At 38.6% G+C, this 19,504-nt stretch overlaps 1 protein-coding gene and 1 pseudogene across 2 annotated transcripts in view; both read left to right on the top strand.

Moving 5' to 3' along the window:
• The window catches only part of Dpp10 (dipeptidyl peptidase like 10), a 720,356-nt gene that overhangs the window by 478,690 nt on the left and 222,162 nt on the right, over positions 1-19,504 (top strand). The window lies entirely within an intron of this gene.
• LOC102906722 (high mobility group protein B1 pseudogene) lies at positions 15,045-16,427 on the top strand (annotated as a pseudogene).

Below are 19,504 nucleotides of genomic sequence, written 5' to 3'. Positions count from 1 at the left end.
AGTGGAAATTCTTGCTATAATGTTAGGCTCCAAAATGTAGCTATAAGTTTCTCCGGTCCCACCTGGCCCCGCAGTCCACAGCCACTTACAAAATAATTACACAGAGGCTTGTATTAATTACCATTTTTATGTCCTATTAGCTAGGCTTCTCACTAGCTAGCTCTTACAACTTAACTCAGCCCATTTCTAATAATCTGTACATTTCTACGTGGCTTCATGGCTTACCAGTACTTTCACATCTTGCTTCTCCTGGTGGTGGCTCACAGCATCCACCCCACTCTCCTTTTTTCTCCTCTCTTTCCAGTTGGAATGTACTGCCTAACCTTATCCTGCCTCACTATTGGCCAAACAACTTTATTTATCAACCAATCAGAGCAACAAATATTCACAGCGTACAGAAAGACATCACACAGCACAACAGAAACTAATATTTCTTCCTGGCTAAGAGAAGGCTGGAGACTTTCCCTCAGGTCTGCCTTTTGAGAATTACTGAGTGTGGGCTGGAATAGGAGAAGGTGTTAACTTATCTGAAGTACCCACAAATTATTCCAGAAAGGCTGCTTGTAGTCTGAGCCTCATCCTGACTCCTCTTCTCAGTTGTTTCCTGCCCATGTTTTTCCTGCACACGGACTTGCTAAAGCAGTAGTCCTTAAAACCTTTCTCAAACATTGAACTAGCATCAAGGACCCCATAGTTAGATGCCTCCTGAACCAGTGGATATTTGTTATAGACAATTCCTTGGATATTCAGGCTTTGCCTCACATCTCTCTGGTCCTCTGAGGATATGTGGATCAGTTAGGTTAAACAACTTCAGCTAGCTGTGCATGATAAGGAGCTCTAATAGATCCTGTCTGTCCCGGTCCAAATGTTCACTACTCCAGAATCCCTGCTCATATTCACGCACAGCTGGCCTGTATCATCTTATCAGAGTTGGGGTATACCTCCCCTTGATGAGTTTGTTTATGGCTTCCTTCCTACACAAGGAGATGATTATCTGTGTATATGAGTCCAAGTCACAGCCAGATAGTTTCCTGGTAACCAGGCTAGTTTTTCAACTAGCTATTTTATGGGAGGTGAGGAGGCCTTTAGGGCTTAGAGAAATGAAAGTTCAGGATCTGCACCTGGAAAGATGACCCAGTAGGTAAAGCATTTATTCTGTGTTAGTTTTGTTTTCCATTGTTGGGATAAAATACCCTGATGAAAGGAACTTAGGGGGAAAATATGTTTTTTTTTATCACATTCCCAGCTATTGTCCATCATTGTGTACATGTCAAGACAGCAGGAACTTGAAGAAGCTAGTCACATCATATCCACAGTCAAGAGCAGAGGACAATGAATGAATATATGCGTTTTAGTGCCACTGATAATGGGTGAACCTTCCCACATCAATCAGTGTAACTGAGGCAATTCCTTGCAGATATGTCTTCAGGCCATCCTAATCTAGACGGTGTTCCATTGAGATTCCTTTTCTATTTCATTCTAGATTGTGTCAATTTGACAACAAAAATGAATGTTTACATTGTACAACCATGAGTATCTGAGTTTAATCTCTACAATTACATAAAAGTCAGACAGTGACATGTATCTGTAATCCTAGTGCTCCTATGCTGATCTGGAGGCAAGAGACAGGAGAATCTCCAGAAATTCACAGACCAGCTAGTCTGAATTACACAGGGATGAACAACAGGAGACCTTGTCTCAAACAAGTTGGAAAGTGAAGACTGACATCAGAGATTGTCCTCTGATTTCCACACATATACCATGTGCACCATGATACAAGCATACCCAACATAATGGCCCTCAATGGCACCAGTAAGCATGCTTAGGAAGTATAGGTTGTCCTTTATCCAGAATAGGCTGGTTGTAGTGTACATAGGTCTCTTCTCTTAAACTTTGGTTTTGCTTATATTTCTGATAGGAAATTTTCATTTTCTTATTGTTTTGTTGGCATTCTTCATGTGCCCCCCATTTTTATATGAATACACACACACACACACACACACACACACACACACACACACACACACCTGATTTCTTTTTTTCTGTGGTGGAATTATATTTCTCTTTAGTTGATTTGCTGATCAATGAGACCATCTGATGTTTTACTTTAGATTGCTATAGATATAGGACAGTATTACATGTCTCAAAACTACCATAATTCTTTAATGTATTGAGAATAAAATAGGCTCTGTTAATATGTTCACCTGGGTGACAACATAAATTGGAATGATAAACTAACTCATTGTTAAAAAACTGATTCTTCCCTTTTTATTTATGTGCACCCAATCATGTGTATTTCCATGTAGATATTCACACAAGTGCCCAAGGAGGCCAGAAAATGGTGTGCAATCCCCTAGAGCCAGAGTCACAGGCATTTGTGAGTTGCCTGACTTGGGTGATAGGATCAAAGCTTAGGCCCTCTGCAAGAAAAATAAGATATTCTGCACTATGGAGCCATAGGGCTGGCAGCGAATTCTTAGGGAAGGAAATATTTGAGGGCTGGGGAGGAGGCTCAGCAAGTAAAACACTCACCATGCCGGGGGCGCAGGGGGGGGGGAACCTGAGTTCAGATCCTCTAGAGTCATGTAAAGCCACATGTGGTAACCCCAGCACTCCTATACATAGATGAGAGGCAGGAAAGAGAGAAGTCTTAAAAGTTCATGGAACATCTAGCTTGTCATATGCAGTGACAAGTTAGAGAACCCATCTCAAACAAGGGGAAAAGCAGAAGAGCGGAGGTTGTCCTCTGACCTCCACATATGCACTGTGGCATGCATGTGCCTGTGTGCCTATACTCTGTCTCTGTCTGTGTCCTTTCCGTCTCTTTCATCCACACACATGCCTGTTACACACACACACACACACACACACACACACACACACACACACATATGCATACATATTATATTGTATATTTCCAAATAACATAAACCTTGTACACTTCCAAAAACTGAGACAATTCTGAAAATGTGGTCTTCCTATTCTATTTCAAAACAGCTTGGTCACCATCCATGCGTAGGAAAACATTGATGGAACTGATGTGTGGTTTAAAATCGTCTCCATAACGATTGCTGAGTCCAATCAGTACATTAGTACAGAGAATTTTGTGTTTGAACATTTCTTTGTTTGAACATTTCTTCTTGAATCACAGAGTAACAATTAACTTTTAAACTATTTTGGATGCCACTGCCAACACATCTTATTTGAGTCATCTTTTTAACTTAGTGTCAGCTCTCAGAACTTGAAATAAACATAAATACTGCAATTATCCTTGTATTATAAAATATTTCATTCTAAATGGTAGTAATTATTTTCAGTGACAAAATTTCAAATGCATGGTATTTTACTTGTCTTTGATAATAAATAGTCAATGCTTTATGACATATGGATAACACACTACACAGAAGATATCTAAATAGGAAAAATAAGAAAATGAGCCCCATTAATTTTCAAGTTTTTTTTTCCATTGACTTTGCTTCCACGTGGGCTTCAAATTTTTATATGCTGTATAATTTGTATTACTTTTTAAACAATTATATCTACATAGGTATTTTGTGTGCATATATGTCTGTGCACCATGTATGTGCCTGATGGCTGCAGAGGCCAGAAGAGGACATCAGTTCTCCTGGAACTGGAGCTATAAAATGTGTGTGGACCATGTGGGTGATGGAAATTGAACCCAAGTACTCTGAAGAGCACCCAGCATTCCTTAATGCCAAGTATTTCTCCAGAACCTATTGTGTACTTTTTTGATGGCATGAAAGAAACTTAGCACATGTGAATTTTGTTTACATAGTGGCATTCCCTTATGGAACCTTCAGGATTGGTAAACCAATCCAGCAGGTGGGTTTCTAGTTTCAACAATGTGTCTTTAGAGGATTGTCATGTGTTTCTAGACAATCAGGAAATACTGGAGGTGAAGGCAGCTGGCTCTCGGCACCCATTAGCATTTTTATTCTTTTCCTATCTGACCTGTTTGACCTCTTTCTTCAATGGAAATAAATGAAAAAATCAAATCTATTTGTAGATTTGACCTTTTTCTTTGGTAAGCTTTTTTTAAATAAAGAAAAATATATATTTTCCTAAAGATAATGAGTGCCTGCCTGTGAGAATGAGTACTTCATTGGTAGTGATGGTGTTGGTGTAATTATAATCATTATTATTATTTACACTAAAATACATTCATTACTTTTTGTCTTTTTTTTTGCTAGGGGCAAAGTAATATTCAGTTTCTTTGCCCTATGAAGAAAATTGCCTTCCTCATCTAGGAGTTAGACTTCCCTCTTCAAAGTTCTTATGTACAAAAATATCACACCCAAGGACAAACATATTTTGGAAATACAAAATGTGTTTTCAGAAAACACATGTAGCAATGCCAGGAACTAAAATAGAATAGAAAACTCATTTTAGAAGAAAAAAATCCATTTAAAAAGACAGGGAGTGTTTTCAGGAGTATCTCAGGAAGGAAATTCCAATGCCTAAACCAAACAATAACTATTGCTGTTAGTTTATATGGCTCTGAGAATATGGGCATACCACATGGTTATTGATCATAGATTTGCAGATTCATCTCTCTCTAGAACCCTTCACCTGAGAGCTCTGGTACTAGTTAACATCAAAAATATCTCCTGGCTCATCCAGTCGACTAAAGGGAAATCTATTTCCACTGCAGAGAAGAGAATGCCTGGTAATGTTGGGAGAAGCCTGCTTTCTGTACGACATGCTGCATGGACTATGGCCCCATGTAGGAACTGCAGCTGCTTGCCTTGTCCCTACTATTTAGGTTATAAGAAGTATTAGGAAAAGACAAGTCTTCTAGATACAAACATTAGGGTTTTTTTTTTAATCTTGATGGAGAGGTGGTTAATAATACATTGGTATTTTTTTATTATTATGTGTTATCATAGACTCCTTTGAGACTATTATCAACCTGTGAAAAAAGAAAAATGTAAATAAGTACATAATGCCCCATATTTGCATAGGAGTCTAGGGGCTGACTGCCCCAAAGCCCATTTAATCCAAGACTTCCAGACTCTGCTATTAGGAATCATTTCCTCCAAAAGTCATGCTTCATGGTAAAAGAGTACTAGAGATGATTGGAAGTTCAAACACATGCTTTCAATTAACAATACCTAGTATTGCCAGTCAGGTGGCTCAATGAGTAAATATGCTTGTCTCCAAACCCAAAGACATGAGTTAAATCTCCAAAACACACATGGTAGAATGGGAGAGCCAACTCCTGCAAGATGCCTGTCCTCTGACCTCCACAGGTACTCTGTGGCATTTGTGTGTCCACTCAAGAGCAAAATATATAAATAAAATAGTCAAGAGAGGGGAAGGGAGCCAAAGATGAATTTGTGTGCCTTTTTTCATCCTCAGTAACAATGTTAAAGTGTTCCACTTTTTTCACATTCTTACTCTTCTTTTGCATTAGCTCACAACTTCTTCCAGTATCTCTGCCTGTTGTTGAAAACAAAATGTTATTAGAATACAGACACATCCATGGGCTCATTCTAATCATCCCTGGAAACTTTCACAGTAAACTGTATGTCAAACAACAGACAGGCATCACTCATAGGGTCTGAAACTTCCTTGACCCTATAGAGAAAATGTTTTCCAAACCTAGCACTGCAGTCAGAAATTTCTTCAGTCCTGCCTTGCCCAGCAGTTCAGGCGAATCTCTCCGACCAGCGGTCCCACAGCCATTGATAAAATAATTACTAGAAGTTATGTTAATTACAAACTGTATGGCCTATGGCTTCAGCTTCTTGCTAGCAGGCTCTTTCGTCTTAAATTAACCCATTCCTATTAATCTATATGTTGCCACGTGGCCATGGCATTACCATTCTACTGGCATCTCGTTGTTCCTCCTGTGCCAGGCTGGCATCTCCCCCAATGCCATCCTCTCTGAATCTCTGCTTGGATCTCTTGCCTGGGTGTAAGCTTTCTTGCCATAGGCCAAACAGCTTTATTTGTTATCCAATGGTAACCACACATATTCACAGCATACAGAAAGCCATCTCACAGCACTAATAAATCAAAGATGCACATCCCTGTTTTATCACCAATCAATTTCCATATCTCAGGTACGTAGAGTTAAAAGTGAAACTCATTATACATGGATGGAATGATTGAAATCATTTTGTTTGAATACACCTGTGAATTTGTGATTGGTGTTAACTTTCTATTTATTCACTTACTCATATTCACTCAGTGTGTTTATTAAATATTCATTTATTCAATACATCATTAAAGTCTTAGTATGTGTCAGTGGCTGTGTAAGGCTCTGAGGATAATGCCATAAGGATAGATGAGGCTCCTTTCTTAGCTGGGTTTATAGTTTATGGAAATACTGTTCTGTATAGAAAGAAAATGTGTGGGGTGCAGAGTGGAGAGGAGTGACTGAGCAAGTGCACAAATGGGGGGACTAGGAAGGAACATTAGCATAGTATTTCCAGTGAATGTTTTTTGTTTTCAGAAATTTTTACAAAAGAACACTAGGTATTGAGGATGTAGCTACTCGGTAGAGTACTTAACTACCATACATGAGAACTCTGTGTTTCATCCCCAGCACGATGCACAGTGGGTGTGGGCATACTGCACTGTAGTTAGACATGCTGGAACACATTTGTTATCCCAGAACTCAGGAGGCCAAGGCAGGAGGGTATGTAGGCCAATATCATCCTATACCATAGCAAGTTTGGGTCTATCCTGAGCTATGTGAATTTCAGTCTCAACAAAGCACTCTGTAGTAGGCCTGTGTCTAGATAACTGATTTCCAGTTCTACAATATTACTCAGTGTTTAATATGTGAAAGGTGCATCATTGGTTTCTGCAAGGTGTCCTAGGTACCTGACCATCCCATCTCATAGTTTGATGGAGCATGTTATAGGGCAGTATTGTGTGGCTAAAAAAGGATGTGGAATTTTGTTGGCCAAGATATTGAGAAACTGATAAAAAGATTCACAACATCTGGAAACAGAATGAGACTGAATGCTTCACACCTCCAGCTCCATGGTGCTGGGTGACCTATTACATACTGAAAGTTTCCCTTGTATAGATAGATGTTAGGTCTGTAATTAGTATGGTAATGCTTCATTCAAAGGATCTTTGAAGTCTCCTTTTCTTTTATTAAGAACTCCCCTTTCAGATGTAGGCTTTTTTTTAAGCACCTTCAAGATTATGAAGAAGAAAGTTCAAGGAGAGATAATATAATAGTTATTCTTCCTTGGGCTCTGAAACTTGTGAAAAGATTACTTCCTTTTTGTTAAACTGACTTAGATGAATTTTTCAAAGTGGTATGTTTTGGTGCTCGAAGGCTGAGAGCAGCCTTTGATCTCCTTTCTATTCTTCCGAACATCTTCCTTCTCTGACCACTGCACAGTTGGGTAACAATCTCTGTAATATTAGCATAATTACCTTGTGAACTTTTGTGTCGGTCTCTCTGTGTTGGTTTATAGTGATTGTGGACTTGGCAGGGCCTAGAATGACCCAGTAAAGCAGCCTCTGGGCACATCTGTGAGGAATGTTTTTGATTATGTTTATTGACATATGAAGACTCATACTGAATATGGGCAGCACCATCTCATGGACTGGTACAGCTGAAAGTTTTTCTGTGTCCATCCTGGCTCATGGTTGGAACAAATAACTCACTCACAGTCCAACAGCCCTTTATAAAATAATCATACAGAGCCTTAATATTCGTTAAAACTGCTCAGTCATTAGCTCAGACTTACTGCTGACTAGCTCTTGCACTTATACTCAGCCCATTTCTGTTCATCTATAAGTCCCTATGTTTTCTATGGCTTCACCTGTGAACATGCTGTTCCCTGGACAGCAGGCTGGTGTCTCCTGACTCAGCCTTCCTCTTCCCAGAATTCTCCTTGTCTGTTTACCCTACCTGGCTACTGGCCAATCAGCATTTTATTAAACCAGTGTACAAAAGCATTATTCCACAGCATTTCCCCCTTTCTGTTTAATTAAAAAGGAAAGTTTTAGCTTTAACATAGTAAAATCATGTATAACAAAACAGTTATCATGGAAGAATTACAGTTACAATATCTAGTCTATTTGTATTTGGCAAAATTAAAGAAAATATTCTATCTATCCCATATTTGTGAGTCCAAAGTTTCATATGTAATTTATCTTTTATGATAACCAAGGAAAACCATAATTATAACTATGTAGGCTTCAACTCCATCAAAGACGTCAGAAGGATGTAATACTACCTAAGTAAACAGGAAGGTTGGTGGGTGGCTATTCCTTTTCCCCTGATCTCTAAGGCTTTCACCACCACCCCCATATTTTGCTGTGTATTTTTGATTTAATAACACCATTTAGAAATTAGCCTACAGACTGGGGTCCTAAACTGAATAAAAAAGAGAAAGCGATGGGCACATCAGCTTTTATTTCTCTCTGCTTCCTGACTGTGTGTACAATGTGAGCCGCTGACATCTGTGTCGCCCTCCTGCTGCATGCCTTCCCCAACACAGTGGGCCATACTCTTCTATTGTGAGCCAAAATAAAGCCTTCCTACCTTAAGTTGCTTTCTGCAGGTGATTTTCACAGCAATGATAAAAAGAAACCAAGACACTCCCATCAAGCAAAAGTCAGCATGATGGAGGCTCATATCTGCAAGACAAGATGGTTGGATGTGTTTATAGCACACAGTCAGTAAGACAACTTTCATATCTGCAATCACAACCATTTATAATTTTAGACCATGAAAATCCAAGATCCATTTTCTCTTATTGCCATTTGGCACCTGCAAACTTTCCATGAATCAGCACCTTTTACCTGGAGCTCGACTTCTTCAGTGATAAAATTAATAGCATTAATACAGTGCTGTAAAGTTGTGAGTAGAAGATCACTTGCAAGAAATGTAATTACTGACCTGTGACAGTGCTCAAACAGGCAAAAACTATCTGTAAGGAAGATGTTTGGTGTGTGTGTGTGTGTGTGTGTGTGTGTGTGTGTGTGTATGAATAGTGCTTTGAAGAAAGATTTGTTGCCTGGACTGGCTGTGCTTAATTCCATCGCCCTAGAGGCAGAGACAAGTAGATTTCTATGAATTTGAAGCCATCTTGGTCTACATAGTGAGTTCCAAGACAGCCTGTCTCAAAAAAATAAAACCCCACAAATAAAGACTTATCTACTTTACTATATCAGAATGCTAGATGGATGGATACATTAATAAGAAAGAAACCTCAATGAATATTGATTCCCAGTGTTATTGTACGCATGAGACTCAGAATAGTTAGAGTCATAAATGACTGAATTTATACTTGACAGAGATACACAGAACTTAGAAGAATTTTATGTGGATCTGGTAAGAGTTAGTATTCTTAATGTAGTCCTGTGAGCAATTTTGTGAATATGTATGTGTATACTAACACATAAATAAACATACAAATAATACATATGTAAAGTATATATGTATGTGCATATATGTATATATAAAGGCATAATTTAAAGAGTTAAGGAAATATATAAAAGCAATTTAATCAAATGCATGGCTATGTACTGAGAGAAGGAAGGAATTGATGGATTAAAACACAGAGTAGGCCTTTAATTCCAGCACTCAGGAGGCAGAGGCAGAGGCAGGCAGATCTCTGTGAGTTCAAGGCTAGTCTGACCAACAAACTAAGTTTCAGGATAGCCTGGGATACACAGTGAAATGCTTTCTCAAAAAAACAAAAAAAAAAAAAAAAAAAAAAAAAAAAAAAAAAAAAAAAAACAAAAACCAACCAACAAACAAAACCCCACTGAACTATAACCATGCCACACTAGTATATGGCACGATGTATCCGATTAATTGAGAACACAACACTAAGAAAATGCAAGTCCTTTGTTCTGGGGTATAGTGGCATGAGCTTGTGATCCCTGCCTCTAGGAGACAGAGGAAGGGAGGGAGGGGCATAGCCCTGGAACTCACTGGCCAGTAAGCCTAGCCTACTTAGTGAGCTTCAGGTCAGTGAAACTCCCAGCCTTGGAAAGTAAGGTGCATAGTTCCTGAGGAATGATAGCACATGTGCACCACATGCACACACACACACACACACACACACACACACACACACACACACACACACACACAACGGGTATGAAGAACGTCTATGTGATCACTTGTGAAATTTGGAATGTAGTTTGTATGTTAGATAATCTTACTTAATTCATATTGTTTTTCTAAGGCATTGAAGTGTGGCCTTATTTTCTTGACAAAAGCATACTGAAATATGCTTATGCAATCTCTTTAGGCCATTTGAAAAATACAGCTTTATGTGTGTAGTATTCATACTGAGAATGGAAGAAGCAGATATGGGAATATTTTTAGAGTCAATCCAAATGGTTTTTATTAGTCATCAGTCTCAGGTCTTTCAACCTTTTAAAGGTTGAATTTCTTAAAGCAAATAAAAAAATGTAATTACAGCTTAGCTGAATATGGTAATATCATTCCTTTTTGTAAATGAATTATTTTCATTTTTGTTTATGTGTATGTGTGTATGTGTCTGATTATAGGTATGTGCATGTGATTGCAGATGCTGTCAGATTCCAGAAGGGGGCATTGGATTCCTTGGAGACCGAATTAGAGGCAGCTCTAAATTATCCTACACGGGTGCAAGGAAAGTGCTTTTAAAAGCTGAGCCGTTTCTCCTAGAAATATTATTTATTACAGAGAAATAGCATAAAATGGGAGAAGACTTCTGTCCACATGCCTTATCATAATAAAATTGCAGAATCAACTTGAAAATGACACCTTAAAAAGATCTTGAAAAAACAATAGGCTACAAAAACTGAACAATTTAAACAGACCTTACAGCAATCAGAACTTGAGATGTTCAAGTATGATTGAACAGTGTCTGCCATGAGATAATCTGGTTTAAAATGATGTATTCAGCAAATACATCTTCATAATGAAAAACTTTAAAATATGAATGATGAAAAACCAAAAGAAAATAATCAACTCTATACTTGTATGAAAGTGTCAAAATGAAACACATTAATATATTATATTAATATATTACCAATATATTAATATAAACTAACAAAAATAAAGAATAATTATTAAAGCTATAACATAGATAGAAATGGTACCACACAGAAAGACAGAGATATGTGAATATATTCAAGCTGCAATCTTATGACTTCAGCTGATCTTCCAATCTGAATTTCCAAATAAAAATTGTAATTAATTCACAACTTAAAATGTGGTTAAATATAAATAAATAGATACAGAAAATTATAAGAACAGAACATACTAAGAATTGGAAAATAATCTTCTAAAACTGTTATGGAAATTGTAATATTACCACAGCATTTATCTCGGCTCACACTATTATCAAAATGAGTAGGAATGTCAGTAAGTCAGATGATCCAAAAGCCTTCCCTTATTTTAGAAAGTGTATAACTTTCTTATTTTAAGGGTGTTAATTCAAATTGTGATAATAGTCAAAAATATAAAATAAGGTATAAATATTCAAAGACATGGAAGAAAATAGAATAAAATAAGAGATACTGAATTGAGCATTTGAAATTTGAAAAATCCCAATTGAGGTGATACAGGAAAATTGAGCAATGTAAACATTGGACAAAATAAAGAATGGAAACCTTAAAGGAATCATTTGGAAAGTATCATTAGGGTAATATCTTCAAAGTGCCACGAGATTCAGCACCTCCAGATACAAATAAGATTTTCACAGAATTGGAGAGGCGGCTCAGTGGCTAAGAGTGCTTGCTGCTTAATTATGGAAGCTGAAGTTAAGATACCAATACCCACATAACAGGAGAACATTCCACAGATGACTATAACTCCATCTCTAAGGGGTTCCATACCCTTGTATGGCCGCTGCCAACATAGGCGCGTGCGCGCGCGCGCGCGCGCACACACACACACACACACACACACACACACACACACACACACACACACACACACGTATAAATAAATGGAAATGAAAAACAACTAAATAATGGCTTTTCTTATGTAAATTAATTTCATAGACTTCCCTGGTGAAATGCCAAGATGAATTTGTCTCCTAGAGTTAAATTATCACTTTCCTTTTGTATGTGTATGTGTGTGCATGTTCATGGGGGGATGATGTCCACATGTGTGTGCATATATAGCCAAGAGTGTGATTGTAGGACAGAAATCAATCTTGATATCGTCCCTCAGGCACTATCCACATGGCTTATTGGCCAGTTTGTTAGTTGGGATGGATTCTCTTATTGGCCTGGAGCTGGCGAAGTAAGCCAGGCTGGCTTAGCCAGGAGATCCAGGGATCCATCTTTCTTCATCTTTCAAGTGCTGGAATTATAAGAACCTGGCACCATGTTCAGCTTTTTTTACATTGGTTCTGGGAGTTGAACCCTGGATCCTCATGTTTATGTGATAAGCACTGTACTCACTGAGCTTTCTCCCTATCCCCAAATTATCCTTTCCTTGAAGGGGCAAAGATCATGTGACCTCAGGTTCAGATACAGTTTCCGCTGTCATACGGAGCATACCAGTGCAAAGGAGCTGATATGGAGGCTAACCACTCAGGAAAACAGCAGGCTGTGACCTCCAGCAGACCTCTTTCAGCTACTGATAAGTTCAGAGAATTGGACCATGTGACAAGGGTACCTACCACTTAAAAGGATGATCAGAGAGAGCTGACTCCATGGAAGATATTTTTTTAATCTAGATTTCTTATTTAATTTTTAGACCTAAGAAGAAAAGACAAGCCATAAGACTCCAAACACCAATAGTCACAACACGAACAACTGACTCTTGGGAGAAATAAAGTCAGTGTGACCTGTAAAGGGGGCAGAAATATTGAAGCCACAGCAGGATGTGATGACCCAAGTGAAGAATCATCCCTTATACGCTATTGAGGAATGGAATGTTTAGTTTATGCTGGTAATTTTAGTCCATTTGCTGTCCAGGCAGAGCATCTACCTTTCAGGACAGAGTAGGGCACTTTGATCATCTAGGAGATAAAGAAAAGAAGCCACTACAACATGAATAAAGAGCCTCCAGTCATTATTAAGAAGTAATTTTTTTTTCTATGTGAAGCCTATGAGGGGAAAGGAACTCATTGAGTCACAGTAAACTTGCTTCTTAAGGCTGCAGAAAGTGGATGTTGTTGGGGACATGGGGGGAATAGCATTCAAAATTGCAAACTTGGATTTGATAGGAAGGATTTGTTCACAGCTCCTTTTGTGCAATATGGTAGCCTATAGTCAACAACAATATAACGTTTTCTTAAAAAGTTCTGAAAAAGTAAATTTCAGGTGTATGCACTTCAAAAATCAGCAGCTTGTGAAGTAAACCATAGATTAAGTATATCAACCAAGATAAGCTAGGAGAGATGACTGCATTATTTATTGGCACAGTGTTCAGATAATTGTTCTGAGTTCTCAAAGTAAAGCCACTCCCAAATTACCTCCATATACCATTCTATCATGTTTAATTGATCCATTCATCTGTGCACAATTTTGGATTTTATTTTTATAGTCAAAACATGTACATAATAAAACAGTATAAAATTTCTTATATATGAAATATTATTGATGAGGTAACCAATATAATTTTCTCCTTTTTGAGAACAGGATCATATTATTTGGCCCAAGCTTGCTATTCTCCTGCCTCAGCTTGCAAAGAGCTAGAATTGTTGTTTTCCAGAACCTCTAGTGGGATCCATACTACTATGTCAACTTATACATGAAAAGTTTCAGGCTTGTAGGGTGTTTTTTAAAACCTGTGTTCTAGGTGATAGAATTCAGTCCTCATACTTGCATGGAGAGCACTTTATCAACTGGGCCATCCCCCAGCCCCAGCATCAGCTTATTAATGGCGTGAGACAATACATCTTTCTTGATGGGACTAAGAAACCAGTGTCCATAAATGGCCATGGTACCTTTGCTAAATATCCAAAATAAATGAACATAGTCATTCTTCTTAACTTTACTGACTACATCAACAAACAAAAGAGTTGACAAACTTTAAAGGGACTAATGACCATGAACAACCCAAGCAATATGAGGGTTTATGACAGAAACTATTGTATTGTATGAACAATATTGGGTTTACAGTGTGCATTTCAGAAACAATAGGTCAAAGCACACTATATTCATATACTTTTAAAGATGTGTTTTTATTATTTCTAGCTATGTATATATGGGAGGGTATACATAGGAGTGTAGGGAGGTGCCCTCGGTGTTAAATAGAGCTGAAGTCCCAGGTACTGGGAGCTGTCAGATATGGGCACTGACAACTGGCCTCTGGTCCTCTATAAAAGCAGCAAACACACTCAACCAATGAGATACCTCTCCAGATCCCATCTTCTTACTCTTTGTTTTGATTCTTTATTCTTCCTTCAATGTGCTCTGTGAATAGGAACATGATTTTATGAATTCATTGGTCAATGTGTCATTAATATTTTATTATTTTATATGACATTGTAAGATAAGAGGAATTTCCTTTCAGACAAGCTTAAAAATATCCTTTGGAGTGAGCTCAGTTCTATTTTCAAATAGTGAAGTGAAAGAAATTTAGTTAAATAATATATTCTGGTATTTTGTGTTCTTTTAGTTACTGGTGTGCTGTTCATTTTGTTGGGTTATTGTAGTAGTGGTAGTAGTAGTTGGTGGTGGTGGTGGTGGTGGTGTGTGTGTGTGCGCGAGAGAGAGAGACAGAGACAGAGAGACAGAGAGAGAGACAGAGAGACAGAGAGAGAGACAGAGAGAGAGAGACAGAGGGAGAGAGAGACAGAGAGAGGGGGAGAGAGAGAGAGAGAGAGAGAGAGAGAGAGAGAGAGAGAGAGAGAGAGAGAGAGAGAGAGAGAGAGAGAGAGAGAGAGAGATGTAAGTGCAGGTTCCTATTGAGGCCAGAGGCCAGAAGACAAAATCAGATACCTTGGAGCTGGAGTTCCGGGCAATTGTGGATTATTGGTGCTGGGACCTTAACTCAGGTCCTTTGAAGAGCAATGTGTGCTCTTAACATTGAGCCACCTCTCCAGGCCTATGATGTGCTGAATTTCGAATTCCGTGCTGTGTAACTAGAGTAGATGCTTTCTCAGTTTCACAGTGCTTGTATATATTTTTATTCTAAATGATGTAGTAAACAAGAAATATGTTTTTATTCTTCTTCCTGCTTCCTTTCTTTATAGTTGATTCTCAACCAGACTCTCGACATTCCACTTACCTTTAATGCCTATCAAAAGCACTGGGTGCCTCTAAGTTCACTTAGCAAATAGCACATTCCCCTCCATCAGGAAAAAGCTATGACATGGTGGTTGGTGTTAACAATGTGTTCAGTGTCAGTTCAGAAAGCTTATGTTTCTGTTGGCAGAAAACAGACTTTAAAAGGATGTATGATATTCCCCAAGAACGGTGCTAATGTATTTGTACAAAGAGTTTCATATTATAAATGATGCTCAGACATCCTAAAAGATCGCTCAATAAGTAAAGCTACCTGTCTTCAAGTCAAAACATGAATTTGATCACCTGAACACATATGATGGAAGGAGGGACTCCTCTCTTAGAAAGTATCCTCTGGGTTGCAGTACATTGAGCTCCATAGAGACAGTGCCGGGACAAATGAGAGCCAGACGGGCACTGGGCGACTCTGTGCCTCGCGGAGGAAAATCAACTAAACATGGGCAAAAGAGATCCTAAGAAGCCGAGAGGCAAAATGTCCTCCTATACATTCTTTGTGCAAACTTGCCGGGAGGAACACAAAAAGAAGCAACCGGATGCTTCTGTCAACTTCTCAAAGTTCTTGAAGAGGTGCTCAGAAAGGTGGAAGACCATGTCTGCTAAAGAAAAGGGGAAATCTGAAGACATGGCAAAGGCTGACAAAGGCTCGTTATGAGAGAGAAATGAAAACCTACATCCCCCCCAAAGGGGAGACCAAAAAGAAGTTCAAGGACCCCAGTGCACCCAAGAGGCCCCCTTTGGCCTTTTTCTTGTTCTGTTCTGAGTATCGCCCCCAAATCAAAGGAGAGCACCCTGGCTTGTCCATCGGGGACGTTGCGAAGAAGCTGGGGGAGATGTGGAAGAACACCGCTGAGGACAAGAAGCCGCCCTAGGAGAAGAAGGCTGCCAAGCTGAAGGAGAAGTACGAAAAGGATATCTCTGCCTACAGAGCTAAAGGAAAACCCGATGCGGCGAAGAAGGGCATCATCAAGGCTGAAAAGAGCAAGAAAAAGAAGGAAGAGGAAGATGAGGAGGATGAAGAGGCTGAGGAAGAGGAGGAAGACCAAGATGAGGAAGATGATGATGACGATGATGATGATGATGAAGTTGGTTCTAGCGCGGTTTTTTTTTCTTGTCTATAAAGCATTTAACCCCCCTGTACACAACTCACTCCTTTCAAAGAAAAAAAATTGAAATGTAAGGCTGTGTAAGATTTGTTTTTAAACTGTACAGTGTCCTTTTTTTTTTTTTTTTTTTGTATAGTTAACACACTACCGACTGTGTCTTTAGACAGCCAGGACTGGTGGTGTTTTCAATAGCCACTAACTAACCTTGCCTGGTATAGTCTGGGGGTTGTAAATCAACATGGAAATTTAAAGCAGGTTCTTATTGGTGCACAGCACAAATTAGTTATATATGGAGACGGTAGTGTATTTTTATTTTTTGTTTTTGTTTTTGTTTTTCATCTTCAGTTGTCTCTGATGCAGCTTATACGAAGATAATTGTTCTGTTAACTTAATACCACTCTGTATTGCAAAAAAAATGCAGCTGTTTTGTTGACATTCTGAATGCTTCTAAGTAAATACATTTTTTATTTAAAAAAAAGAAAGTATCCTCTGACCTCTACATACATGCTTTGTCACATGTGTGTTCACATGCATGCATATTCACATAGATAGATAGATAGATAGATAGATAGATAGATAGATAGATAGATAGATAGATAAATAGATAGATAGATACATAGATAGATACATAGATAGACAAATAAATAGATGCAATTAAATTTTTAAAAATAAATGTTGGAGAAATGGCTGAGCAGTTAAGAATAAGTAGTGCTCTTGAAAATGATGATTTGGATCCCAGCATACATATCAGTGAATGCATTGACAGCTCACAAATCATTCTAACTCCAACTCCAAGAAATCTGACATCTTCTCCTGGCCTCTCTGGGCAACTCTACATATACACATAGACTCATACAAGTGCATAAAATAAAATAAAAGTTTAAAAATTGGTGGGGGTGGAGAGATGGTTCAGTCGTTAAGAGCATTTATCTGGGTTCAGTTCCCAGTACCCACATGGCAGCCCACAACCATCTGTAACTCAGTTCAAGGAAATCTGACATTACTTTTTTACTATTTTGGTTCTGCATTCACATAGTGCACAGACACACATGCATACAAAATGCACACCACTACACATAAATTAAAATGAATAACTTTTTCAATTCAAATTAAGAATAAATAAAAGACACTCAGTTACATCTTTAATGTTATTACCATGGAAATATATTTTAATATACAAATCCTAGCCACTTAGAATCCTAGTCATCATTGTGTTTTTACCCCAAAAGTTAGCAAATAGTTCAAAAGTGATATGTCTTTTTCTTTCTTTGTCCTTCTCTGAGACAACTGTCTCCACATGTAGAACAGGTGGTCCTCAAACTCACAATCCCTAAACCACATCCTTCCAACTGTTAGAATTATAGGTGTGTAGCTGGACACCTGTATTTCTAAAGTGGTTTTCAATCACTTGATCTGATCCTGAATGCAGGTGTTGTTAAATATTTCCTACTGAGGGTTCTTGTTCTAGGATAATTCCGTTTTGTACTCAGTAATTGGAACAGGGTCTGATTTCTTTAATCTTTTGGAAAGATCAGCACCAAGATAAAGGAACAAGGGAACAAATTGCTGGCAGGGGTACAAGAGGAGGATTAAAGCCCTTAATTCCAGCAGAGATAACTGTGTCTTTACTGTTTTTAAAAGTGAGGTAGCCGATAAGCCTTATTATGATTATAGTTATCCTTTTATATCTTCTTAGATAACACTGGTAAGGGGTAGTTCTGTTACACATACTTTACCTTATATTGTCCCTGCTGGAAAAACAGACTGACTTGCTGTTGCTTTTTAATAATTATTTATATATTTAGGCTTTTGTTTTTAGGGTTACACAAATTCTCTCTCAATATGATCCCTAGTTGGTCCAGGGATCTTCTTCCCTCCATGTTTTCAAGCTGTAACAATATTGAGCTAGCTAGTCTAACAAAATCCATGCTCCCCAGGCACACAAGCTTTAGTAAGAGTCTCCACATTCCAGCTGCATTTAGACACAAGGGGAAGGATTGGGAAGTGGGCTTGGGAAAGGAAAGAGGAGTGGAAAGAAAGGAGGATAAGAGCGAGAAGAATGGAAAGGGAACAAGGGATATGGAAGGACGGAGAAGAGAGAAGTGAGGAAGGGAAACGAGAGCTAAAGAGAGGAAATGCAAGAGGTAGGTGACCAGACAGGACCTAGACAGAGGGGAAGAGAGAGCAGAAGTCAGGAAGGGGTGGGGAGGGGAAGGGAGGAAAGAGGAGAGACGAGAATTCACACTCTTCTTCAAACTATAGTCTTGTGTTCTCATCTTCATTCTTCATCCCATCCTCTGGTTGTCCCATCCCACAGCACTCTGAACAGTGTTGCCGCCCCTTGGAAATCCATATGAAATTGCAAACATTTAAAACCTCCTGTCCCTGAGAGAGAGACCTGGTTACAAACTGTAATGAAGGAACAGAGTCTTCCTGTAGGTCTCTGTCTCCTACCATGCAGTAAAAAGCAGGCCAAGGGCTGTTAAGGAAAGGAAAATACAGGTTCATTACACAACAAAACAAAGCAGAAAGTATTTGCTCAGTAATGTGTGAGAACTAGAAACAGACACCTAACTGATCCTTTCTACTGGGTAATTGGAAGAAAACCAAAGATACAAGAAATGAAAGGCTGGGTGGCACATCAGCAGCTTTCAGAGTACATGCTGGAACCTCTTGTCCTTTCTTTGTCCTCCTTTACCTCTGATCCTGAATTACCTTCTGAGACACCTCACCAAAGTGGAAGGTTAATTTTTATTAAACAATTAGGGAGAAAGTAATGATTTTTTTTATTTTCAAGGCCTCAAAAAAGAGTTGTCAATTCTTAAGTAGTTTGGACTCAAATAGACCAACACAAAAAGAAGGAAAAAGCATTCACGGAGTAATACAGTACTGTCAGTCAGGGTACAGACATACAGATGAGCTCCACCATCTTTCATCCTAACCCATATTGACTGGAAATGAGAATGATGTCCTTGTGTGTTTGTAATATATATATGTACATATATACCTCTCTCTCTCTCTCTCTCTCTGTGTGTGTGTGTGTGTGTGTGTGTGTGTGTGTGTGTGTGTGAATGTAATACATAAAACCAGAGTGAGCACCTGCTGGAGTACCCTGCCTTTAAGGTTGCAGTTCATCTTGTCTGGATAGCTCTCTGATCCAGGCATAATATTGAGGACTCTCTTTGCAACAGACCTCCCTC

The sequence above is a fragment of the Peromyscus maniculatus genome, chromosome 11 (genome assembly GCF_049852395.1).
Source record: "Peromyscus maniculatus bairdii isolate BWxNUB_F1_BW_parent chromosome 11, HU_Pman_BW_mat_3.1, whole genome shotgun sequence".
NCBI lineage: Eukaryota > Metazoa > Chordata > Mammalia > Rodentia > Cricetidae > Peromyscus > Peromyscus maniculatus.
This window is presented reverse-complemented; position numbering and strand designations above follow the sequence as displayed.